Here is a 27,099-nt window from a genome sequence, read left to right as displayed (position 1 = left end):
TGAGGTATCACTGGCAAATATGTTTTCCCATATAGTTGGTTCTCTTTTAATTTTGATACTGTTTTCTTTAGCTGTGCAGAAGCTTTTAATTTTGATGAGGTCCCATTTGTTTATTCTTTCCTTTATGTCTCTTGCTCTAGGGGACACATCAGTAAAAAAGTTTCTTTGTGAAATATCTGAGATTTTCCTACCTATGTTCTCCTCTAGGACTTTAATGGTGTCATGTTTTATATTTAAGTCTTTCATCCACCTTGAATTTATTTTTGTATATGCTGTAAGTTGGTGCTCAAGTTTCATTTTTTTGCATGTGCCTGTCCAGTTCTCCCAACACCATTTGTTGAAGAGGCTATTTTTACTCCACTTTATGTTGCTGCCTCCTTTGTCAAATATTAATTGACCATAGAGACTTGGGTTTATTTCTGGGCTCTCTGTTCTGTTCAATTGGTCTATGTGCCTGTTTTTATGCCAGTACCAGGCTGTTTTGATTACAGTGGCCTTGTAGTATAGTTTAGTGTTGGGTATTGTGATCCCTCCTACTTTACTCTTCTTTCTCAAAATTGCAGCAGTATTCGAGGTTGTTTATGATTCCATATAAATTTTTGAAGTGTTTGTTCTATGTCTGTGAAATATGCCATTGGTACTTTAATAGGAATTGCATTGAATGTGTAAATTGCTTTGGGTAGGATGGACATTTTGATGATATTAATTCTTCCAATCCATGAACACGGTATATGTTTCCATTTGTTTGTGTCTTCCTTGATTTCTTTCCTGAGCGTTATGTAGTTTTTTGAATACAGGTCTTTTACCTCTTTGGTTAGGTTTATTCCTAGATATTTTATTTTTCTTTTTGCTATTTCAAATGGGATTTTTTCCTTGATCTCTGCTTCTGCTGTTTATTGTTGGTGTACAGAAATGCCTTTGATTTCTGGATATTGACTTTGTATCCCGCTGTTTTGCCAAATTCATTTATTAGGTCAAGCAGTTTTTTGGTGGAGTCTATAGGATTTTCTATGTATACTATCATGTCATCTGCAAACAGTGACAGTTTTGTTTCCTCCTTTCTGATTTGGATGCCTTTTATTTCTTTTTCTTGTCTAATTGCTGTGGCTAAAACTTCCAGTACTATATTGAGTAGAAGTGGTGAAAGTGGACAGCCTTGTCTTGTTCCTGATCTTAGTGGAAAAGATTTTAATTTTTGCCCATTGAGTATGATGTTGGCTGTAGGTCTCTCATATATGGCCTTTATTATGTTGAGGAATGCTCCCTCTATTCCCACTTTGCCGAGTGTTTTTATCATGAATGGGTGCTGTACCTTATCAAATGCTTTTTCTGCATCAATTGATATGATCATGTGGTTTTTGTCTTTGCTTTTGTTTATGTGATGTATTACATTTACCGATTTGCGAATATTGAGCCATCCTTGCATCCCTGGAATGAATCCCACTTGGTCATGGTGTATGATCTTTTTAATGTATTGTTGGATGCAGTTTGCCAGTATTTTGTTGAGGATTTTAGTGTCAATGTTCATCAGTGATACTGGCCTGAAGTTTTCTTTCTTTGTTGTGTCTTTATCTGGTTTTGGAATTAGGATGATGTTGGCCTCATAAAAAGAGTTTGGGAGACTCCCATCTTTTTGGATTTTTTGGAATAGTCTGTGAAGGATAGGGGTTAGCTCTTCCTTAAATGCTTTGTAGAATTCTCCTGTGAAACCATCTGGTCCCGGGCTTTTGTGTGTTGGGAGTTTTTTTATTACTGCTTCAATTTCTTTTGTTGTTATTGGTCTGTTCAGGCTTTCTGCTTCTTTTTCACTGAGTTTTGGAAGATTACATTTTTCTAGAAATTTGTCCATTTCACCTAGGTTTTCAAATTTCTTGGCATACAGTTCTTTGTAGTAATTTCTTACATTCCTTTGTATTTCTGTGGTATCAGTTGTAATCTCTCCTCTTTCATTTCTGATTGTGTTTATTTGGGTCTTCTCTTTTTTTCTTGATGAGTCTGCTTAAAGGCTTGTCGATTTTGTTTATCTTTTCAAAGAACCAGCTCTTGAATTCATTGATCCTTAGAATTGTGCTTTTAGTCTCTATGTCATTTAATTCTGCTCTGATCTTGGTTATTTCCTTCCTTCTGCTTGCTCTGGGCTGTCTTTGTTGTTGTTCCTCGAGTTCTTGTGGAGGTGGGGTTAGGTTGTTTGTTTGGAATGTTTCTAACTTTTTTAGGTGGGCCAAAACAGGTAATTTTCCTTGCAACTTTCTAGGTATGGGGATGGGTGAGTTTTTTTTTTTTTTTTTTTAGTTTACCTGTACATTAGAGTACAGAGATCCTATTAGGCTTCTCAATTTTTGCAGGGAGTATTTTCTCAACTTGTGCAGACCCAGTGCTTTATCTTCTTTTCCACATGCCCTGAGAGATCATGAAAACCAAAGTTCAATTTCATCTATTAGCAAATATACTTGCATCATTTACTTACATTGTGACATGACACACCATTCAAAAATTCAGTAGTTTAAATTAATAAGCATTTATTATTGCTCAAGAGTCCTCAAATTGGCTGGATGGTTCTCATTCAGCTGGTTTTACTTAGGTGTCTATAGTCAGCCATGGTCAGGTAGACAAGGTCTGTCCAGAAAAAGTCCAATCATTGTTAATATAAGAGACTGGTTTGCATGATTTAGATGCTACCTGGCAGCCAAGGAGAGTGGACTGGAATGTGCATGTGTGAACAATGATGACTTCACTGTACCAGTCAGTGGGGGCAGTAGACACCATCGAATGAGCATGTATACTGTGTGGCTGTCTCATTAAAATGACTAAGTGAGTAGAGTGACAAATCTGCATGAAATTTTGTGTTAAGCTTGAGCATTCCTCTATGGACACTATTTGGATGATTCAGAAGGCTGAAGCTATGGGCAACTGGTGATTGGCAGCTTCATCACAACAACTTGCCTGCTCATGTATCACATCCTGTGTTGTTTTTTGGTGAAATATCAAATCACCCAGGTGACTCAGTGCCCCTACGGCCCAGATTTGGTGCCCTCCGACTTCTGGCTTTTCCCAAAACTAAAATCTCCTTTGAAAGGGAAGAGATTTCAGATCATTGATGAAATTCAGGAAAATATGACAGGGTAGCTGATGGCAATTGGGAGAACTGTGTGAGGTCCCAAGGTGCCTACTTTGAAGGGGACTGAGGTGTCATTATCCTATGTACAATATTTCTTATATATTGCATCTTTAATAAATGTCTCTATTTTTCATATTACACAGCTGGATACCTACTGGACAGACCTTCTATATCTCTGTTGCTCTTGGCTGGGCTTTATTACATGTTTGGGGGTCAGATATAGGATGGTCTAAGATGGTCTTGGCTGGAATAGCATGGCTCTTTTGCACCTTGTCTCTCATCCTCTAGCAAGCTATTCCAGGCTTGTTCCCACAGTGGAAGCGGAAGACCAAGAGAAGGAATGGAAGTATACAAGCCTCTTACAGTTTAGGCTTAGAACTGGCACACCATGACTTCTTCCATATTCTATTGGCCAAAGCAAGTCACAGTTCATTCAGATTCAAGCCGGGGAGGATATAGAGTCCACCTTTTGATAAAAGGAGTTGCACAGCCTGGGCTGGTGTAGCTCAGTGCATTGAGCGTGGGCCTGTGAACCAAAGCATCACCAGTTCAATTCCCAATCAGGGCACATGTCTGGGTTGTGGGCCAGGTCCTGAGTAGGGGGGCATGAGAGGCAACCACACATTGATGTTTCATTCCCTCTCTTTCTCCTTCCCTCCCCCCTCTCTAAAAACAAATAAAACCTTTAAATAAATAAATAAATAAATAAAAGACTATAAAAAAAGGAGTTGCAAAGTCATGTGATAAAGGACATGGGTTCAAGAAGTCAATTGGTGCCATTTTTGCAATCAATGTACCACGACCCCCAGGCTACATAAAGTTGGCTTCAGTGCTCTGCTTACCTCTCTAGTTCTGCCTTCACTTAAATTTTGGCTGGAATAATTTTTTTCCAGCTCATTGATGCATTTAAGAAGATTTTAAAATATATTTTATCATTTAAAAATTATTTATCGTGTTTTCAGTGAGAGGATCAACCAAGCACCTAGTCTGCTATACTGCTTGATTGACATTTTGATGAGTTTCTGTATCTGCACATGTATGGCTCTCCACTCTTAATTCTCTCTCCAATCTTTGAGGTTCTAGTCAAATGTCTCTTTAATGCTTCTTTACCTCTTTGATTTCCCCTCTTCATCTAGACAGAGCTGTTGTTGACTGTAGGCTCTAAAAGTATTTTGTGCTCATCTCTATTAAGTCATACAATTCCTAATATAGCTATCATAGTTTGTGGAGAGTAGGGATCTTTGCTAAAAAAATTATTAGGAACTTCAAGACAGTGACAGCAGAGCGTTAAACTGACAGTGAGGACCTTTTCAAGTGTGGGCTCTGTGTGACTGCACAGCACACACTCCCATGAAGCCGGCTCTGATAGTGATTATTGTTTTGCGTCTCCATTTCCCTTATACATCCCTAGGTGGGTGTGAGACAACACTTTCCGAGGTAAACCTGTCTGTTGAATGGTTATGCCCCAACACACTAGCAGAGTGCCAGGTACAATCAGTGAATGGCTGTTGAATGAACAAATAAAAACTACACTATGATCTCAAACACATCAACTCTTTGATAACAGCTTTATGAAAAAAGTAGGAAATCATATTAAATGTCCCTCTCCAGTTTAAGATGCTTCCCAATTTCAGTTAACAAAATTTACATCTTAGAACAGAGAAAGCATGGGGGTGACTTTTAGCACCCTTTATGATAGCTGTTCTTATGCTTCGTGGAAAGTGAGATGCTTCTTTCAGCTCTCAAGTGGGTTCCTGGGACCAACTTTTTGTCTTATTTTCTCCTATTTCTGCTCTTGGCTGATCCCTGGGTTGGGAATTATCTGTGACCTTAGCTCATGATCAAAAAGTCTTGGTTGAACTGGTCTGGTAGGCAGCGAGATAGGTGGATGACCAGTTTGCCAGACTCGCACCAGACTGCTAGGTTTCCTTGGGTAAGGGCTCTGCAAACTCCATTATGTCATTTATGGCATGTGTGATCTTTAAACATCTCCCGGGGGAAAGGAGAGAGGGCTTGGCACCCAGTTTTAACTCTTTTGGGCCTGCAACTTCTACTTTCTGTGCCTGGATATCCCCCTTTATACCAGGAGGAGAGCCATTGACCACAAAGTGGTACACGGAGAAGGGAACTGCTGGGTGAATGTTAAATCAGACCTACTTCAAGGTCTGTTTCTGGAGAGGAAGACAGTCTCCCAAACCCACACTTCACCACCCCAAAGCTTTCAAGATCAGAAAAGGTGAAGGAAAGGAGAGAGGAACCCGGCTTCAAGGACGCACGCTGTTCTCCACCCCAACTTTGGGTGCATGAGGTAGTGTTCCCTCACACCCACCGTGGGAAATCAGAATCTGGAACCAAACCCTTCCTCACGTCTTCAGCCCCTCCCCCTGCGGCTTCCCCTGTGCGGCCCCCTCCCCCCCATTACAGCATCGCTCTGGGCGCCAAGACGGATTCCAGCCAGGGACTGCTGCAGTCAGCTTTCCTCCTCCTCTCCCGGCTCCCGCAGCCTGTGTCCAGGCTCTGCAGCCTCCGCCTGTGCTTCGGACAGTCCCCTTTCCCTCCTCCACCCCGCCCCCGCCTTGACACAACCCCTGGCTCAGGGCCTAGAGGTGGGTGGACACCGTGGGCACAGGTGGGGGCCCCAGCAAACTCGGCAGGTATAGCGGGTTCTCCCTCCACACCGGGGATGCCTCGGCGGTGCGGGCTGTGGGTGGGGGGACGCCCATCTGCGGCGCGGAGGCCAGGCACAGCGCCCCACACTGGCAGGGGCTGGGGCAGAGGAAGGGGCTCCTTGAACCGAGGCCAGCAACTGGAGTCGGGCGGCTGACCGGGAAACGCTGAGGGAGAGACTCCTAGGGGATGTGCGTGGGGGGCTGTGCGTGACATTCAGGGTGTGACTGCCTCCATGGGGCGCGAGACCGTGTCTGTGAGACTGGGCGACCGTCTCCTCAGCAGCCCTGCCACTGGGCTTCAGTCCCTGAGCCTAGGTCGACGGTGCATGGCCGTGGCACTGTGCACCTGGTCCTGGGCCCCCGGCAGACACAAACCCGGTGGTGCCCCGGCTGGGCCTCCCCAGTGCTGTCGCTGAGCGAGGCGTGCACTCCGCGGAGACCTCGGCGGCCACCGGCTGCGACCTCGTCCCTCCTGGGTCCGGTGCGGGGGCGGGGAGCTCGGTACCCCTCCTTCTCCCGGCTCCGGGCTCCGCTGCCCTGCGTGGGGGCGGGGGCGGGGGCGGAGCGCGCGGGCGGGATCCCCCCCGCCTCCCCTTCCTGGTCCCCGGGAAATCCAGCCTCCGTGGCTTGGCCGCCTCCCGCTCCCGCGCCCGCTGCCGCTCGGCGCTCGCTCGGGGCTCCGCAGTGCCGGGCCCCGTCCCTGACCGCCTGCCCACCGCCGCAGCGCCCCCAGCCCGGGCCGCCGGCACCATGTAACCCGGCCGGAGCCCGAGCCGGGCCAGGTAAGCGGCGGGGAGGGGTGGGGACGGGCCGCGCTCGCCGCGCCCTCTGCAGCGCCCCCCATCCTTGGCCTGGCTGCCGCCCCGGCACCGCCCACGCCCCGGGCTCCGTCGGCCTCAGTTCGCAGCCCAGAGAGGGGCGAGGGCTGGGCCTCCTCCGCTGCCCCTGCCCCCGCCCTCGCAACGGCCTGTCGACCCGCGGGCCTGACCCGAGGGTCGGGCGGAGGGACCACGCGGAGCGAGGACGGGCTCTCCCAGGTAGCGCCGCGGGGTTGGCCAGACCCGGCGCGGCCCGGCCGGGCGAGAGGCTTGGGTCTGGGAGCAAGTAGCCAGCTGGGTTGTAGGGAGAAGTGGTGGTGTTGGGGAGATCCGGAGAGAAGTTTCCTCTGCAGGTGTGTGAGTGTGAGTACGTGTCACTATGTGTCTGTGGTGAGTGTGTGTCTCACCGTGTGGGGCTGTGGGTGCTTGTGTGTGCCAGTGAGTGTATGCAGTGAGTGTGTGTGTCATCGTGGGCGAGTGTGTGTGCATGCCAGTGGGTGTATGCAATGTGAGTGTGGAGGGTGTTACTGTGTATGTATCGTGGACATGTGTGTGAGTGTGTGAATGTGTGTATGTATGTGTGTGTGTGAGTGTGTGAATGTGTGTGTATGTATGTGTGTGCCAGTGTGACTGTGTCTCTGAGTGGATACAGGTATCTGTGGCCTGCATGAGTGTGTGTGTGTGTGTGTGCGCGTGTGTGTTGGGTGTACGAGAATATATCTGAGCAGGGTTCACTCTGAGTCACCCCCATCTGGCCTTCATTACCTCCCCACTCCCCCAGGGGATTCGTGGTGGTTGGGGCACATGGGACAGGGAGATCAGACTTTTCAGAGGTCAGATCATCCCCTCTCACCAAGGACTCTCCCCCTCCCCACCGCCCCCTTCCCCTTCAGGCAAGAGCGGCATTGCACTCCCCACCTTGGTCCCCACCTTCACCTACCTCAGGGGGTACTTTCTGTGAAGCTCTGGTTGTGTCCTTGCTGCATGCTGGGGCCCCTGGTGGTGGTAAGGCTTCAGGTGAGCTATAGAGCATGTGCTTCTTGGGGCCTGAGAACTTGTGTCATCTCAGTAATGTTTCACCGAGGGACCTTCAGAACCAGGAACTGAGGAGACCAGGTGAAAGCTTCTGCCCTGTTCTTAGTCATCAGAGCAGGTGGATGTCCCCCAGACTTTCAAGCCCTAAATTTCCAAGTTCTGGGTCATTGGTTCAGCCTGCTGGCTTTAGGTGGGTCTGTACTGAAGCTTTTTGAAATAATAATAATAATAATAACAATAACAACAATAATAATAATAACAGTGCCTTTTTATCAGTCCAAGGCTTTTGAAAAATGCCCCCCTTTCAACTCTTTCTTCTTATTTCCCAACAGCTCTGGGAAGCAGGCAGGCCAGGTTAAGCCATATGAAATTGCCAATATTCAACTGTTTGTGTTTTTTTTTACCTACAAAAACAGCAATTTCATGTGGCTCAGCCTATTATAATGCCAATGTATAGATGAGGATGTTGAGGCTCAGAGTTGAATTGCATTTGCCATAATCCCACACTGCTAGTCAGTAGTACAGAAGGAGTCCAGCTGAGGTCTTTTGGTGACTCAAGGAGCTGTTTTGGGCCACGGTTAGAGGTTGGTACTCCCTGCTGTGCTCTCTCTGACCCTGGGGGCATTGCCCTCCACCTCTGCCCAGCATTCCCTGAGTGCTGGAGCTACTTCTGCACCCAGCTACCGAGGCCTAAAGGGAAGAGAGGGGGAGAAGAGAGGAGGGAGGGGAGAGAGAGGCTTCGTGAGTTGGCAGTGAATCAGGGTCTAAAAAGGGAGCTGGGAGGGCTAGGGTGGCAGGTGTTTCTAAAAGGAACATGAACATAGGATGAACATCCTCAGATACCCTCCCCACAAGCCTGGCACCTATGGCCCCACTGATCTGACGGGCAGTGCCCACTGCATTTTATGCCAAGGCGCTCATGTCCAAGAAGTGAGCTTGTATGTGGTTGTAAAATGATTGTTAGGGGAAGAACCTTAGAATTAACTTGGTCCAACCTCTTAATTATAAAGCAAAGACACTGAAGCTCAGAGAAGGGTGGGGACTTGCCCAAGGTCACAGAGCAAGTGTGTGGGTTCCTGGTTAGTCCCAGCCCAGGAACTTTACAAACCGCCATGTTGCTTTCTATTCCTGGAAACCCCTTCCCCCTCCCTATGACCATCAGAAGTGAGCAGAGATTTGGGGAGAAAAGTTAAAGACTCAATAAACGCAAGACTATAGATCCTTAAAGTTGGGACCCCTTTCCAAAGGGAGGGAGCTACAGATGTTTCTGGAGGTAGGGAGTCCTAGCCATGTCCACCACCAATGTAGGCCATGGGCTTGTCTTGATTCCTGCTGGCGAGGGGTGGAGCTGCTGCAAGCCAGACTCCCAGACTTTCTTCCATGACAGCGCCTGCTTTCTGCTGCTTTCATCTCTCCAGCTGATGTTGGGGCTTGAGCTGGCTGAGTTCCATTTTCTTCCATCCCACCAGTTTCTGATACATTTTGCCTCTAGCTGGCCTGACAATTCCTTACTTTATGGGTTCTTGTTGGGTAAAGAAACTTCTGAGGCTTGTCTTATTTTGGAAAGGTCTATAGTTACCTTTAAACCCTTTCTAATTAAACCTTTCAGGAGTCTAGAATGAGTGATAATGATAATCATTCCCACTTTACAGATGGGAAGACTGAAATTTAGAGAGGGGCCTCTTGTTAGGTTGGTTTTCTCTTAATCTACTAAGATCAGTTAGAAGAGGTCCTTGGAGTGAGGGGACAAAGGGAGCGAGTGACAGCAGAAGCTTTAGAGGAACTCGTGCAGACCCCTTCTAGCTTCTTTCCGTCTCCATGATCAGGAAACCTTTCCAGAGTCTGACTTCATTCCACCTGGTGGGTTCAAAGCTTTGTTTTTCAGTGGGGGTTGGAAGAACAGCTGTGTACCCTCCACTACTCAAGCATTTGTCTTGATTCCCTCTTTACTCACTCTCCTTCCATTCTGAAGGCTGCTGGCTCAGCGGGCCTCCTGCTGTCTGGGGAGTCTGGGTTTGAGCTGGGGTGAGGCAGTGGCACCATCGTTATGGTAACGGGTTGCCAGCTCATTGTTGCTAATAACTTGTCAAGTCCCTGGGCTCAAATGCTGCATGCCTTCCCACCAGCCCTTCTCCCCATGTCACAGAAAGAAAAAGTGAGGCTGTGAGGGAGGGGCTTGTGAATGAGGGAGTCTGGGGAGGTGGGTGGCCTTACCCTTGGGGTTGTAGCTGAAGATCTAAGGAAAATCACTTGGGGGCTGGTTTACACATTTGATTACATAATTTGTGAATGATTGTCTGGGCTGTTCCATGTCAATACACTCAGAACATGCTTGATTAAACCCATACATGATAGATGACACCTGCATGTGCTTTTACACAGCAGCCCACATGCACACGTGCTTTCAAGCATCAGAACATGCTTGTGTATGAACATTGCCTCTACCATCTGCACATAAGGCACTCAAGAAATCTGGGTTTGTGGGGGTGTCCAGGTATGTGGGTTGGGATCTGATCTTTTTCTGATGCAGCTTCAAAGTGTCTTGTTAACAAAGGGACAGAATAGTCCCAGGGTTCCTTCTTCCTTCCTTCCAGTCAAGAGCTCATAGTGGGAGTGTGCTGGGGATGGTGTGGGGTCCCCAAGCTCCCAGATCCCAAAGGCCCCAGCCTTTATGCCCTTTGAGCTCAGGTATCCTCTGCCCCCCTCACTTTATTCTTTCTCATCCTCTCCTCTTCCTGTGTGTAAATATTAAAGAGCTGAGCCTGCAGGGCTGATGTAGGCATGGGAAGAGAATGAAATTAAAAAGGATTCCCTCACCCCCATCCCAACACCCCCACCCTTCAGTCCCCTGCTTCTGCCTCCTTCTCTCTCCTTTCTCCCCTCCCCATCACTCAGTGCTTCCACATGTCTCTCCCCCCCCCACCCCAGTTCAGATGGGAGCTGGTTCCTTCAGAAAAGGGGCTCGCAACAGGGTGTGGGGAGCCACCTCTCTCTGCCTCCCCTCACTACATCTGCCTACAGGGCTGGGAGCCCCCACGTGAGTATTTCTTTTATTTGGGGGCCGGTGGTTAGGAAGGCAAGTGGTGTTTAGAACCAGCTGTGAGTGGCGTTGAGAGGCTCAGGGCTGAAAGGAGGTGGGTGGGGTCCTGTCTCTAGGCTCCCTCCGGGAAGCCTCCTGTCTGGGTTTCTTTTCTCTCTTTGGGCAGAGACTAAAGGGAGGGGTACCAGATGCCTCCGGTGGATGGGAGAGAGTATGGGAGGAGCAGGGGAGAGGGGCTTCTGTCATAAAGAGGGCTGTGGAAGGGTAAGCCTGCTCCTTTCTGGCGGGCTGGGTTTCTGGCAACGCAGCCCGCAATCCCTGGGAGCTGTCCCGAGTGCTGAAAGGGACTCGGAGCGGATTTGGTCCTTTGGAACTGTCCTGGGTCCTGAACGGGACTGCTTTGGGGCCGATGATGGAAAGGTAGTTGGACAGTGCTGAGAGCTCGCTAGAAAAATTCTCCCAGATAACCCACTTTCCAAGGACAGAATCCCTGGATGGAAACATAGATTTGGGGGTCCTCCCTCTGGCTTTAGGCCTCACAGTTATTCATGGTATTTGAAAAAAGACTTCTCTTTCCCTGTTTCAGTTCCCCCTCCCCTTTTGAAAACAATCCTTTGTATGGAGGTAGGGATGGAGGGTGATGTTGTGACTGTGAGCTCTCTTCTCACATAGTCTTTAGTAAAATGAGCTTGGGGGCACTAGCACCAGCCTTTCTCCTACAAGGTTTGGAAGTTCAGGCTTCAGGCAGTTCTGGATTTGGAGAGCTTAGGTTTTGCTGGTTAGGCCTCGATGGTTAGAGCTTGAAAGTTCAAGGTAATTTCATTGAGTGTGTGCATCTCCCTACCTAACCATACTTTGGAATTTTGGACAGGATACAGTGAAATAGCCTGAAAGCCTGTCTTATGCTCTGCCCACCCCAAGCACAGTTCAGAGGAACATTTGGGAGAGGCTTTTATTGGGAAGGAAGATTTCCAAGCAAAGGATTTGAGGAGTGGGTGGGGTTGTTCAATGCCATAGAGCAGAGAAGGAGGAGGCTACTGGAGATGGGGCAATGGGAAAAGGCGAAGAGCTGGCAGAGGAAAAAATTCAAATTGGGGGATAGGGTCTGGGCTTTGATTCTCAGTTCCCTTGGCAATCTTTTGCCCACCAACCTAGGGTCAGGGTCATCTCATTTTCCTGGGTTTATACTGTTTTTGTAACTCTGAAGGGAATAGAGCAAGGGGTTATTTCTCTAGGCCCCTTCCCTTGTTATCCCAGGGGGACAAGAGCCAAATGTCAGGACATGCAGATGAGACTGGGGGGGAACAACAGGCAGGAGGGGTTGATGGCAGCTTTGCCTCCCATCCTCAAGAGCACAATCAAATATTCAAATGGGATCCGTCTTTAGGGGAGAGGAAGGAGAGGGTTTCTAGATGATGCTGGGCAAAATCAGGTGTGGTAGGAAGTTTAGGAAAAGAGAGTGGGTATCTAGGGACCCCAAACTGTACCAATTCATGCCTTCCCAGGTGTGACTCCTAGTTAATAAGGAACCCCTCACCCATCATGTTTTTGATGTAACTCAAGTTGATTCCTCCTATTCCCTAGCAGCTTGGGAGGAGCTGAGTTTTCCTGTGCTGTGGGTGCTGGGTGTGGGTGTAGGTGCCTGTTTGGGGAGGGGAGGTGTTTGTGCTTCACTCAGCTCCCTTGGTTACATAACAGCTTTGATAAGACTTTACTTTGGAGCTACTGCCACTGCCTGAAGCAGTCACCCCTCCACCCCCATGTGCAATGCTGGGTGTCCACCCCCTTCTCCCTGGCCTCTTGGAGAGCCCTGCTATTCATGATCCAGTGTTCCAGCGGCAGCTTTCCTGCTGGGAGGTGTCTTCAGCTTGTCTCCCTGCTCCCTACCCAGCTGCTGTATTTTAAATACTTGCTTCTTTTATTATATTGAGCCCGGGTCACCCCCTTTACATTTTTAAGCCTCCAGATCTACCGTCTCCTTGTCAGGACCTTTGAACTGGAATAGGAGGGGTTCACTGAATATCATGAAGCTGCTCTCTAGGGAAGAAAAAAATCATCTTAGGAGGTTTTGGGGTCTAGAGATAATTTTCTTATTGTTTCTTCCTTTGCTCCAATAACTGTTTTGGAGCCTGAGAACAATGGACAATACCCAGAGGTATTGCGAGAAAGAACTCCGGTCTTGATATTTTCTCTTTGTTTTCCCTTTTAGAATTAAAGAGTTGTGTATATAGGGGGTGGGGACTGCCTCTTTGTCATATTGTATTGATATTAGAAAGAACTTTCTAAATGGAGAAGTAGGAGACTGGGAAGCATAGAGAGCAAATGCGAACTTGTGATGCCCCTTGGAGAGAATATGGACTTCTGACTTTGTGCACAGGGTAGAAGCCAGAGGTGGGGCTGGATATCTCTGCTATTGCAGTGCATGTGCATGTGTGTATTTCTGTCTGTGTGTAAGGATGCTCTGTGAATATGTACAGACATATTTATGTGTTTGTGTATAACTGTGGGCACATACACATCTATATATGTATGCACCCATGTATATATGTGACTGTGAAGGCAATTAATTAAACCTATGTGTGTGTATGTGTGTGGTGCCCACCCAGTGATGCATATGTGTGAGTGTAAGTGTGCATGTGAACATATATGTAGGAGTACATATATGGGAGTACCAATATTCATAATAACATATGAATATCTATACATAACTTTTGTCTTGCATATGAATGAATGTGGCAGAGACAAAGAATGAAAGAGTGATTGATTCTGACTAAACATTGAGGTTGTCCAAAAGTTGTTTCCCCACAAGCTTAAACTTGCTCCACTCTGATGCCTGCGGTTCTTCTTCAGAAAGCAGATTCCTTGAGATCTCTCAAATTCTCATGTCATGGAGACCCAATTGTTCCCTGCCACCATTCCTATGAAGGGAGTTTGCTGAGGAGGAACTTACTGCCTTGGGGACAGTTGGTTAAGGGAGCCGAGACTAAGGCTGATTAGATGCGATGGAGCTCAGGGGTGTATGTAGGGAGAGCTTGAGCAGTCACATTACTACAGAGTCAAGACCCAAGCAGAACTAGTTGGGCTTAGTGGATGAAAGGGGCAGAGGTAGTAGGTAGGCCCAAGTGTATGCATAATTCTCACACGTATGGGGCATTGGCAATATGTGTGTAGATGTATATGTGTATATTACTTTTCTATGTCTTAATATGCAAATCTCAAGATAAATGCACTTTCTAACATGCACAGACATGAAAAATCTACGGGAATGATATCAACATGGATTTGCCAACATGAACATACATGCTAATGCATATATATATTTACATATATGAACAGAGTATGCAGAAATATGTGGGCATATGCTAACACTGGCCTGATTGCAACCCATGACTGCATCCAGGAGCATCTCGCTCACCTGGGTTACTCCTGTTTCCATCACACGTGACTCACCCAGTGCATCCATTTAGTCAACCAATGTTTACTTTATGCCTGTGATGTGCCACATTCTGTGCTGGACACTGGGAATGGTTCTTGACCTCAGGTAGCTTATAATCTAGAGAAGGCAAAAACCTGGAACCAAGTAGGGAAAGTGTTAAGGAAGGTAAAAGAACATAGGTGTTCATTAGGGGGAGTGGGGACCCAAGAGGGGTTGGTCAGTTCTGGAGTAAGGAAGGGATGGGTTTGGCAAAGGATCTAGAGGAGAGGAGGCCTTCAAACCAAGGCTTGATTGAACAGTCCTTGTGTTAAACAGGTGAGCATCTGGAGGAAAAGGTATTTCAGTGACAGGAAATATCCCAACTGGTATCCCTACTTCTACCCTTGCCAGCCCCTTCTCCAGAGATTCTACCCCAAAAAGCAGCCACAGAAAGATGAGGCCATGCCTTTTCAGTAGGTTTCCATCTCACTCGGAGTGAAATGCAAAGTGCCTCATGGGGCCTGAATGGCTTAAGTGCTGTGTGTAAAAGCCCCCAGTGATCTCCCTGGTCTCAGGCACCATCCTTACACAGGTTTCCTTTTGGTTCCACAAAGATGCTGAGCACAGTCCCACCTTGAGGCCCTTGTACTGTCTTTCCCCTCAGCCTGAAATACTCTTCCCCCAGATACCCATGTGACTTGCTCCCTTACCTCATTCAAATTTTTGCTCAAAAGTCACTTTTTTTGAGAGGCCAAAATCTATCTTAAATAGTCCCTTGCCATTCTATTCCCTCACCCCACTTTTTTTTTTTAGTTTAGCACCTACCACCTCCATTATTTCACATGTACATTTATCATCTCTCTTTTTCCACCAGAACATAAACTTGATGAGAATGGAAGCTTCATTTGTTTTGTGTACTGCTGTATCCACTGTGTCCAGAGGAGTTCTCGTCTTAGAGTAGGTACTTGGCACATAATTGTTAAATAAATACTTTTTAGGTGGATCACACTGGTAGCCAGTGAGGAGACTGGATGAAGCTGGACCAAGATGTGAATCAGGGGGACCAGTTAGGGACCTGTTGTAGTAGCTTCGGTAAGACCTTAGGACAAGAGTGGCCTGCTGTCGAACACTGGCAGTGGAGGTGGACAAAAGCAGATGCAGTGGACAAAAGCAGATGCAATGTACAAGCACACACACATGCACACACGTACACACAGCCAGATCTGTCTTAGTCAGCAGGGGAAGGGTTAGGAAGAAAGCAGAAGTGTCTTTATGGGTATATGTGGTATATATATCACGTATGACACCCTCCAGCTAGCCCTGGCTGTGGTCCTTCCTTTCTTTTAGATCTTGTCACCACCACCCCACATATACTTCCCCCTGTCAGCCAGGTTCAGAAGGCTGCCATAGACAGGTCCTCCTGGTTCTATTCAGTTAACGACACAGGTTTCCCACTTAGGGAACAGGGAGAGGTAGGGAGCAGGGTCCTGAATAGTGGGAAAGGTCATGGGAATTCAGAGCCACAGAGGCTTACAGATACGTGGAGAGAGGCATGCGGACTCTGAGAAGAGTGCTCAGAGTCAAGGGAGCTCAGGCCTGGCCCAGGCTTCCTGCGGCCAGATGGGGTGGGAGGCAGGACAGCATCCTCAGACGGCATCTGCAGTGGAGCCCGCAACTCCTCCCCTCCTCTCTTCCTCTCCCTGCTCCACTCCTGCTCCTCTCTCCTCATGGGGTGGGTGCCTTGACTAAGTGTGGGCTTAGTAGGGAGTGAGTGTTCCCCCAGTCTGTGATGTGATTTCAAGTATGGGCGACACTCAGGGAAAGGGGACCCAATTTCTAGAGGACAGGCTGGGGCGGCAGGAAGCTCTCTAAGTCTCAACTTTGGCTGTTTTCCTCTCTCTCAAGAGAGCTTGGAGAATTAAGCTTATGTTTCAGAAACGAGGAACTGAGTTTAGAATCAGCTGCTAGCGTGAAGGGACTGAGACTTAGAACATGGGGGAAGCTGGGAGGAAGGTTGATAAGATATGAACGTAGAAATGGGAGTTGAGGGTCTACCCCTCCCCTCTGTTCGCTGACCTCTGGGAGGAAAGAGGGGTGTCAAAACGTAAGATCCTTTCTGAGAGTTCCTTTCCCAGACTTCCAGCACCTGGGTTGTCTCATTCCCAAGAGGATGGTACTAGAGCCCCTCGCAGGTTCTGGGGTGTATGGGGGTCTTGTGCCAATCTCCTCTCTCATCTAGACTAGGGGCGGGGGCGCTGCAGCTGCTCCCCTCCCACCTGGGCTCTGAGCGTGGGGGTTGGGACTAAACAGCTGCCAGAGCCGCCCACCTGCCCGCAGTGTCATGGCAACGACTCTGCTCACGTGGACGATGTGGAAAGGGAGGAGAAGAGAGGAGAGAAGACATCACGACAGACGTGAGGATGGGAGGGGGCTCCTCAGGGTCCTGCGTGCCGGAGCCTCCACCCCTCCAGCTTGGCCTGGCCCTAGCTGCTTTTACTCCAGGCCCCCCAACGCATGGTGGGGCTTGTGCTCCAGTCCTAGCCTCTGAGTGTGCATGTCCTTGGGTGTCCTGAGTGTGATGACCTTGGCCTCCTGTGCCGGTGGCCCGCAGGGGTTCTGGGGGAGATGGGGCTTTGGCATGTGAAGAACTCTCCTTCTCTCCCCACCCTGCAAGTCCGGGACGGTGCCTGGGGCTGAGGGGATGAGAGCCCGACCTACTTCTCCATTTTCTCACTATTTTCAAAAGGAAAATGACCCACTTTTCAGCCAATCGGACTGGAGCCTGTTCCCAGGCTGATTGCCTTAGCCCCCCTGCCCAGGCCTCTACCCCATCCTCAGCCTACAAGCCACGTGCTGGACCCACTTCCTGAGGGAAGCAGGTGCACTTGTGTGGAGGGGTCCTTTTCTGCCATCTGCACCAGGCTGGGGAGGGGTCTGTTCTGACTGGGATGGGGTGGGCCAGGACCTGACTGATCCAACCTTCAGCTCCACTTTGGGCAGACCCTTTGATGGCCACAGTCCTGGGCACTTTGAGTATCACGTCCACCATCTCCATACTCCCCCAGGACTGACCTTGTGGAGGGGCAGGTTGGGCAAGGAGGACAGTACCCCTCCTCTCACTCTGTATTAGTGGAGAATGGTGGGCTGTCATCTCAAGCTGCTCTGTTGCCACGTGGAAAAGCAGAGCCTGGGGCATTGAAGACCCATGTCTGTCTGTCTGTGCTAAAGAACCTCCTAGAGGTTTCAGTCTGTGCCTTTCTTTCCAAGCCCCTCCCCCGTCTCTAGGATATTGGTATGGGCCTCAGAGCCCCCTCCCTCCCTCGGCTATATTGGCCTGGCTGGCTTGGGGGGTGATTAGGGATTTAATTATTTAGTTTCTCCAGCTCAGTAGATTAATTCCATCCATCACAGGCAGGCTGAGTCTTCTACCCCTCTCAGGGCTGCCTGGCCAATCCCAGAGGGAGGGAGAATCATTGCTCACCTGGGCCTAGTATTGGATCGGGGAACAATGGATAAAGTTCTTGTTGGGGGAGGGTTGGTGTATGCTGTTGAGATGTGAGTGCCTGAGTGATGTGAAGTGAAAATGTCTACCTGTTGTATGGGTGGACATGCATGTAAAGTTCTATGCATGTGGACATGCATGTAAGGTTCTGTGTATGTGCAGCTTCTGTGTACACGAGTATCAGTGTCCGTTGGATAAAAATGCACATGCATGTGAACCCTGTAGGAACATCTGTGCACATTACATGATGATGACTATGTATGTGGGAACAAATGCCCTGTGAGTCATGTTGGATGACTCTACATGGCTGTGTGATCTGACTCTGGATGAACATGTATGTTCAATTGTGAATAAGAAGTCTTGGGAATACGTATGCCCAAGGGTGAGGAAGGGATGGCAGGGGAGGAGGTTCCCGGAGGCTGAGTGGTGAGTCAAGGCTCACTGGGGGGCCACCTGGCCTCATCACACCAGTTTGGTCAGAGAGATACACTACTTTAGACCTGCCAGCACTTGGTCTCTTAGTGGTTCGGAGTGTTGGGTCTGGACTGAGACCGACATTCAAATCTCTCTTGGGAAATTTTCTTTACATTTCTAAGCCTCAATTTTCTCATCTATAAAGTGGGAGTAATAGTGGTATCTAATGGTAGTTGCAAGGACTACAGGAAGGAAGTATATCTAAAGCATTGAGCATAATGTCTGCCCAGTTGTAGCCATTCTGAGCCTTAGATGTCAGAGGCTGTTTGGTCTGAAATGTGTTCAGTGCCTGAATCCATCCTTTACCAGCTTCTAAAGTGGCCCTCCCACCTTTGCTTTCATGCCTCCCTGGGCAGGATGCTTCCAGCTCCTCAGGAAACCCACATCACCCTGGACCAGCTCTGCCTGCTGAGTCCTGGTTCAGCTGCAGCAAGTTATTTCCCTCCTGCCTTCCCCTGTTTCTCCCCTTCTCCCTATGCCTCAGCTGGGGGTACTACTTCTTCATGGCTCAATCCTGATCCAGGATCCATGGCTAATCCTGAACTTACTAAGCACCTACTGTATGCCAGGTCTTATCCATACAGAGATAGATCAGATGAAAACTACTTTCAAAGAGCTCACAGCCTGCCAATATTTACCCTACTGTGTTGAAGTATGGGCCCCCAGATGAGGTAGCAATGGCTGTGACCTGGGGTTGATGGGGAGGGCACTCTTAGGGAAGCTTTCTTAGAACACAGGCTCCCTGAACTGCATCAGAAGGCAAAGTTGGGAAGACAGGCCTACCATATGGAAGGATCTCTCAGTTTGTGCTGCCTCTTCTCCCCATGCTCTCTCCCACTACTGCTAAGCCCAGAGTCCAGAGATGAGAGCAGGGACTTAGATACCCTGGAGGCTGGGGCAGGATCAGGCACAGCCGAGGGGTAGAAGGTGCCACCACGTGAACCTGGCAGTCAGCTAACTAACTAGGTGTGAGGGGCTCAGTCCTGTGCTTATCTCCTCTATGAGAGAGGCCCAGAGGAGGAGACAGGCCCTGGTGTAGGCAGCCCCTGTTCCTGCTCACAGAGCGAGGGCTTATAGGACAGTGTGGTAACCCAGGAGGCAATCCCTAAGCTCTGGACTCCATAGGGAAACCAGACACTTGGGCCAGAAGCTAGGAAAGGCCATGGGCCTAGTCTACATGAGAAGCTGCTGCCCAGTGGACCTTGACATTGGTTGGGATCCCACCTGTTACTTCCTGATGGCCCTGGCTGGCTCAGGTCTGGCAGCATTTTGGAAGCCAGGGCAGCGCCCGCCCAAATCTCATCAAATACTGTACACGCAAATAAAAGGCACTAGGGTGCTCAAGTCAGGAGAAGCCAATATGTGGAGATATGTGTGCCAGTGGCCTTGGGTAGATCAGTTTCTTTATCCATTGCCACAACTTTAGGAGGTAGGTGTTGTTGTCTCTATTTTACAGATGTGAAAATTGAGGTTAGGACAGGTTACACCTTGTGTTCGTGGTCATGCAGGTAAGTTGCAATATAATGGTTGGAGGCAGATGATTGTCTTCCCAACACCTAGCAGTAAGGTTGCTGAGCCTTCCGTTCCAGATTTCTGGAGTTGCAAGAGGGTCCCTCAGCCCTGGCTGAAGGGGTCTACAAATCAAGGGCCTCTCATTCTCTCAGATGCCACTGTCTTTGGCCACCAGGGCTGCTGGGCTGTCTCTGGCATGCTTGATGTGTGTGTGTGTGTGTGGGGGGGGGCTCTTTAACAGGAGCCCAGGCAAACAGAAATCCAGGTTGGATTTCTAATACTGAATCCTCCAGGGACTCCCTGAAGCCTCTGGAGGAAAAGGAGTGGAGGTCCCTTTCTATGAGCTGTTGGGCACAGGAGTAGAGTGGCTGAGGACAGCAAGTGAAGACTTTCCTTCAGACAATAGATATTTTTTGAGCATCTGTTAGTGCCAGGCATTGCTTTAGATACCAAGAACACTGCAGCACATGAGGCAGACATAGTCCCTCCCCTCCTGGGGCTTATATTCTGCTATAGGGAGACGTACTATAAACATGTAATAGATAATGAAAATAATTGCAAAGAGCAGAAAGTGTTACGAAGGCAATGAAACAGGTGAGGCAGAGCATATGTGGAGGATAGGGCTCGACTTCAGTGAGTGGTCAAGGAAGGCCTCTCTGAGCTGAGACCCAGAAGATGAGACAGACAAAGCCATGGGAGTATCTGGGGCAGAGCGTTCCAGCAGAGAGAACATCAAGTGCAAAGCCCCCTGAAGTGGGATTTTCAAAGAGATTACCGGCACAGTGGGTTAGTCACAGTCTGAGCACTGTCCAGTGGGTTCAGGAGATGGATTTAGATTGGGGTCTGCCTAAATGTCTGGAGTGTTTGGGAGCAGTAAGTCGATTTTCTGTGAAATTCTTACCTTAACCCCCAGGAAGAATTGATCAAACAAGGTAATAAAGGTGTATGAAAAAGGCTCTCAGCCTCCCTCCTCCTATTTTGTTTCTCCTTCCTTCTCCATTTTCTGGGGCAGTGAGAGTAGGAGAAGGAGGTTTCCCCCCAGGTCCTAAGGGCTGGGTTTGGGTGCAAGGCATATTGAGTCTTCAACAACAGGGCTGGGTAGGGGGGTTGAGAGAGGCCAGGGGCAAGGTCACTAGCCCAGCGACAGAGATCCTGCAAAAGGCAGCTGGGCAAAGCCAGTGTTGAAATGGTCAAGGGGGCTCAGGCAAACCCGGATGCAGGAAGAAGTGGGGGGCTAGGGGTGGAGTGCTTCCCCACGGGCTCCGGAGTGTGGGCTACAGGTCAGAGGCTCTGTGTTAAGGCCCCCCAGTGCTACCCCTTTCACAGGGGGCACACAGTCCCAGCCACCCAAATTGCTGTCAGGACAAGGGTGGAGGGGGAGCGGAGGGCTGGACAGAGAAACTGAGACAGAATCCTGGCCATTTTGATTAAGTCAACACAGGAAAAGGGGATGGCTAGGCAAAGCCTGAAACTTGGGGGTCCCAAGGGCACACACGGTACATCCATAGGCATGGAAGTGCCCAGGTCTACAGCAGTCAAGTGAGTTCCAGGCCTCACCCGCTGTAAGTTCTGCTGTGTTGGAACTGGTATGGGGATGACCTCATAGGCTCCAGTGTGGAGGGACTAGATGGGCTGATCCCCAGCAAGGGAGCAACTGTACCCCTTTGCTGCCATCTGGACCATCATGTCCAGCTTACAGCTCTCTCTCCCAGACAGCTTTGTGAGGAAGGAGTGAATTGGTTACTACTGGATGTTTGAAATCTTTATCTGTGCCCAAGGCATTGCTTTGTGTTAGCCTCTGGAACACTGTCAAACACTCCTGGATCCCTGGCACCTGGGTGTGGATAATCTTGAGGAAGAACTGTTTTTTCTCAGCAGAGTACCTTTGGTCTCAGATGGCTGCCCCACAGAGATTAAGTGACCTACCCAAGGACACGCTATAAACCAACGAAAGTCATGAGAATGAAAGTACATGTAATGAGCCCTACCTTTATTGCGTATTCAGCCTGATACAGGACTAAGGGATTTATGTGCTTTGTCTCGTTAAGCATCATATCATTAGTACCTTTCTGATGGCTCTATTATCATCCCCATTTTACAGATGAGAAAATAAGCTAAGGGAGTGAATCACCTGCCCAAGTACACCGAGCTAGTAAGTGAGGGGAAAGGAACGTGAACCCAGAGAGTCTTTACCGATAACTGCTTTGATTCAGGGAGTTTGAGAGCCGCCTAGGTCACAAGAAAGGAAAGTCAACCGATCTGGCTGGACAGGGCCCTGGGGGAGAGGAAAACGCCCGGACTCCTTCCTTGCAGTCCTTTCGTTCCCTATTTTCCATTCTTTTTCTGGAAGGTAATTGCTTGGGGCAGTGACAACCTCCTGGTGAATTACACAGCTGGTTTCCCAGTGAGATTTGTAACAACAACCCCGCCAGCCTGGCAGCCCCCAGCAAGTTCCGGTTTAAGAAACTAATTGCTGGATTGTGTAGCTGGTGCTAAATTGGGTAATTTCTTGGTGACGGCATGTGTGCCACTGCTTCCATTTCCAGATAGATTTGAGCTGCATCAGAGAATTCGTCACACACGCCACTCTCCCAGACTCCTTCACTCCCCCCTTGCCAGCCAGCCACAGGCAATTACAAAAGTGACCACTTCCCTGGGTCCAGAGGTTCACCATGTGGGCAGCTCTCTGTGTCCTGGGATTGCAGAAAGATGACTTGGAGCAGGAAAATGGAGAACATAACACCAGCACCCAGAGTTGTCACAGGGCTGCAGGGAGCTTCCTTTATTCTCTACTAGTCTGACCTTGGACTTGCAACAAACTCGGTACTCAGCACACAGGGGAAAAGGCTAAACCGCACTCTAGTTAGCCATAGAGTATGTGGTATGTGTGAGGCTGCTTTATTTGTTTCCTCTTTTAAAAATCTCATTTTCATTACTGCGTTTACTTCAGAATGGCGTTGAATAAGTTTGGCTTCTCAGGGCTGGCTTCACAGGTAGGAGGAAGGCTAAGGCATCGGAGTGAGGCCACTCTGGGTTTGACTCCTGGCTCTGCCACCAACTCTGTGACCTTAGGCAGGTCAGTTAGCCTCTTCAAGCCTCAGCTTCCTCTTCTGGGCATTGGGAAGGGGGATAATATCTATCCTTTGGAATAGTTGTGGGGATTAAATAAAATGTCATCAGTGAAAGGATCTTGTTCTTTGTAGGCTCACATTCACTCAGCAAACACCTGTCATTTGCCAAGCATTGTTCCGAAGGTTGGGGATAATGCAGCGGGTAAGATGGATGAAATTCCTGCACTTACATGGAGTTTACATTCTAGTGGGAGAGACAGCCAGTCTCTGAGTCACTCGAATTGAGAATGGAAATGATTTAAGAGCTATCCAGGTTCACATTGCCTTGAGAGCAAACAGCAGGGGGATCTGACCTAGTCAGGGAGGCCAGAGAAAGCTTCCCCCAGCAAGCAACAACTGGGCTGAGATCTGAAGGGTGTGTAGGAGTTAGCAAGGCAGGGGTGGGCAGGCAAAGCTTTCTGGACAGGGGCATTAGGCCCCGTGATGGGAGGGATCCTGGGACTGCAAAAAGGCTGGCCTGGCTGGAGCAGAGGAAGTAAGGGGAGCATGTTGTGAGAGGAGGTAGGAAAACTGGGAAGGGCCAGACCCTGCAGGCCTTGTTGGACAGGTTAAAGTGTTTTATCTTAAGAACATCAGTAAGCCAATGAAGAGTTTTAAGCAGACAAGCGACATCATCAGATTTATGTTTTCAAATGACCATTTGGATTGCATTAGGATAAGAACAGAAGCAGGGAGAGCAGTTTGGAGCTTTTGCAGATGTCTAGGCAGGAGGTGATGTTTTTGAGGTAGTTGGATTAGTTAACAGTGCTTTCTGCTGCAAATACAGAAAATCTGGCCAACAGTGATTTAAATACAGAGTCTATTTCTTACCACATTTAGGCCTGGAGGAAGGCAACTGCTTGTGCTAGTTCCATGGCTCACTGGCTCCAGGACGAGCATTTCTGCAATTCCCCAGGCTTTTCTCTCATGGTGGCAAGACAGCTGCCCTAGCTCCAGCATTGTGGTTGCATTCAAGCTGAGAAGAAAGGTGGGGGTGGGGGTGGGGAGAAGGATGGTATTAGCAAGCCTAACTCCTTTTTATCACAAAGATACAATCTTCCCTAAGAACCCTTATCCAATTTTTATGTATGGATCATTAGCCAAAAGTGCATGATGTATCCTCTAGTACCAAGGGAGGCTGGGAAAGGGGAAAGGAGGATGACAAGGAGTTTCAACTAGTCAGCTAACAATGATTTGGTGGATATGGAAATAAGTGGGCAGATCTGTTGTTAGGAAGCAAAATCCAGAGGGCTTGGTGATGAACCAAATTGTTACTCTCCTCTTGTTTTTCCTTCTTATTAATTATGTTTAGTACTAAGATGGCATCAGGAGGAATGTGATCATAAAACATAATACAAAGGAGAAAGCCTATATAATTACATCAATATCAATTAAATCTTTTCTTTAGTAAATCCATAAATTGGGTATCTTCTTCCTCCAGTAATTGGGATTTGATTGTCTTGCTTACTATTTGGACATTGGAAATTTTGGAAATCCAAAATAAAGGCTTTTATATAGGGATTGTACTGTATAATCCTTTAGAGTTTATAAAGAGGTTTCACATACCTAGTATAATTTGAGATTAAAAATGCTGGGAGCTAGGTAAGCGGGTATCATTAGGCTTAAGAGGGTAGGTCACTTGGCTAGTGTCACACATCTGGTCTCAGAGCTTGTGACTTTTCCACTAGACAGTGCTGCCCTATCAGACATGAATAAGGGAGTTGGGGGTGGATTTTCTGGAGAGGAGAAATTACAGGGACCCATCTGCCCTGAGGCTAGAGCTGGGAGAATGTGGATTGATGCTAAAGAGACTGACCTTTGATAAGATGTTGATGAGGGTTCAGTGACTGGGCAGCAGCACCCGTGAGGGGTAGGAGTGAGGTGAGGGGGATTCTGGGAATGTCCACCACTGGGAAGCTCAGCATGAGGCTTCAGCTCGATGTGACCACAATCAAAGCAAATAAGATAACCTTGGTTTTTGCCAAAGTGGCCTTTCCTGCTGTGAGTCTCAGACATGGGTCCTGCCTGGGGCAGGACGGGGAGGACCATGCCATGGATGAAGGACCAGGCTCTCCAAGCTTCTTTCTAAAGCAGAGAGATGCTGCCAGGTGCTTTTTGGATACCGGCTTGCAAGACTATCTTGGTCTAAAGTCACCTCTGCTTTCCCAGAGATGAGCAATGGAGGAGAATTGTCACCTACAGTCAGGCAGTTGATATCTTCCAGGTCACCCAGTTTCCCTCCAGGCAAGAAAAACAATGGCTTCTCCAGCCCAGGCCACAGGGTGGGCTGGGGGTTGAGTGTGCTCACCCTCTCCTTCGTGGAAGTTTCCCAGGAGACTCCACAATCTTCTTCACTGTCTCATCCCTCGGGGTCAGGAAGTTCTTCCTGATGTCTGACTGCATCTTTTCCACTACTATTAATCATGCCTGCAAAGCTAGCTCTTCTTCCTGATATCCCCGTGTCTAATAATGGCATCATTAGTCTTCCAGTCACGGCTGTTGGAAATGTTAGAGTCGTCTTCCTTTCTGACTCTCTCTCTCCCACGTCTTGACAGCATTTGCCAAACCCTAAATGTCCGCTGGGACTCTCCTACCCCATCCCTCAGAATTCCTTCTTTGCTCACCTTTCCTGCCTTTGTGCCTCCTGTCTCCACCACTGGGAATTCTATCTCCCCCACCTCCTTTGTCCGTGGAACACACAGCCATCTTGTCCCCATCTCAAACATACTCTTGTTTGGGAAGACTTCCTCAGTTTCCCTTTGTTGCATCTGGTCTTGCTCTCATCTGCACTAGCCTAATGTCTTGGTACCTCTTTCCAACATAGTCACTTAATCATCTGCTTAGTGAACATTTGTAAAGGACCTGCCCTGGGAAAATCCCTGAGTTAGGTGCTAGAGGTCCAGAGATAAATAGGATTTGGTTCCTACCCTGCAGAAGACCACATTCTAGTTGGGGAGACAGAAACTGAAGCAGACAATTTCAATGCAGTATGATAGTTACTTTCATGGGGAACCCAGGGTGTTATAAAAGCCCAATAGAGAGGCATAACCCAGAATAAGAGTACAGAAAGTCTTTGAGGGAAGGTGGGGCTCAATATGAGCAAGTGGGAAAGGGAAAGGGTTGGGGGAGGGAGGTGGATGAAAGGAGATTCTAGGAGGAGGGACCAGTTTGTGTAAAAATACAGGGACCTAAAATAACCCTGTTATGTAAGAGGCTGTTCCCTGTTAGACTATAAGCCCCTCAATGACGGGGATCACACCTATAGCACCTCTATACACTTCTCACACAGAGTCTTGTTTATGGTAGCTGCTGAACAAATTTTTGTGGAATGGAATCATATTTGAGGGCAATGAAAATACAGTGGCTCAGCACCATGGACAGATCTCTAAGACACCTGCAGTTGGAGGTAGTCCAACCTGTAAGCTCATTTCCATGTATTTGCATAATGAAGCCCAACCTCATTTCCCTGGGGGTCCAAAGGCTCTGCATCATGGGGGATACAATCAATCCTGGTTTAGGGGGTTGGGAAGGGAACTGGTCAAGGCCAGGGGCCTGTTCTCTGAGGACTCTGGGAGGATCTTTCCCCTTTGCTCTCTTCACCATCCTTTTCTCTTTTCCATCAGGAGCCAGTGGTCCTGAGCCTTCCGAAGTTAGGATTCTGCCTGGTGGTGGCGATCCTGATACCAAGGATGGGACGCCCAGGATGGTGAGTGATAGGAGAGTCTGGGAAGTGGGATTAGATCGAGGTTCTAAAATCAGAGTAATTTGGGTTTGAATCTTGATTTAAAGTGACTCATCCACTTATTGGCTTTGTGACTGCGCCTTCTGAGCTCATTTTTCTCATGGGTAAATGGGAATAATATCGACACACAGGATTTCAGTGGGATTAGTTATGCGCAGTACCTGGTACACATAGCAAGTGCTCAAGAAATAGGAGATGGGCTGTGAGTAGGATCTGGAGGAAGCCTGAAACGTGCTGGGCATTGGGAGGTGGTGGTGGGGAGCAAGGGAGGACGAGTCTTGGAGGGGCTGTTGTCTGGAGTCTTTGAGGCTGTTATCCCCTCCTCGTCAGCAGATGGCCCAGGAGCCTGGTCTGGGATGAGGGAGGGCGCCGTCTGCCAGCATCTCAGTCCCTGTTCCTCCTGCTGTCACCCCCTCCTGCCACAGCTCCTGTCCTGGCAGCGCTGGAGTCCTGATTGGAGGCAGTTCTTGCTGAGAGCTGACCTCTCTGTCCTGTAGCCTTGGCAAGCCTGGGATGGGGGCCAGGGACACTGCTTCCAACGTTTTCTCTCCATCACCTCTCTGCCCTGCGAGCCCACTGCTCCTGGGAGGGGGGACTCCTGGGTTCCAGTCCCAGTTTAGGATTCAGATACTGCCTTGTACATTCCTCCCGTTTGTGATTTCTC

The 27,099-nt window shown here is 48.6% G+C and overlaps 1 protein-coding gene across 5 annotated transcripts in view; it reads left to right on the top strand.

Annotated features, from left to right (window-relative positions):
- DLGAP3 (DLG associated protein 3) overlaps positions 1-27,099 on the top strand; it is a 79,024-nt gene that overhangs the window by 17,023 nt on the left and 34,902 nt on the right. For 2 of the 5 annotated variants that reach the window (XM_045859978.1, XM_045859983.1), the window contains one exon: positions 26,317-26,399. The gene's annotated coding sequence lies outside the window, so the exon portion shown is untranslated. Of the gene's footprint in view, positions 1-5,616; positions 5,725-6,482; positions 6,570-10,543; positions 10,678-26,316; positions 26,400-27,099 lie in introns of those variants that run through there. The other 3 variants (XM_045859982.1, XM_045859981.1, XM_045859979.1) reach the window with 3 other exon arrangements.

This window comes from Phyllostomus hastatus, unplaced genomic scaffold (genome assembly GCF_019186645.2).
Source record: "Phyllostomus hastatus isolate PE091 unplaced genomic scaffold, TTU_PhHast_1.1 phas_scaffold_182, whole genome shotgun sequence".
Lineage (NCBI taxonomy): Eukaryota > Metazoa > Chordata > Mammalia > Chiroptera > Phyllostomidae > Phyllostomus > Phyllostomus hastatus.
The sequence above is the reverse complement of the archived record's forward strand: the minus strand, read 5'-3'. Positions and strand labels throughout refer to the sequence as shown.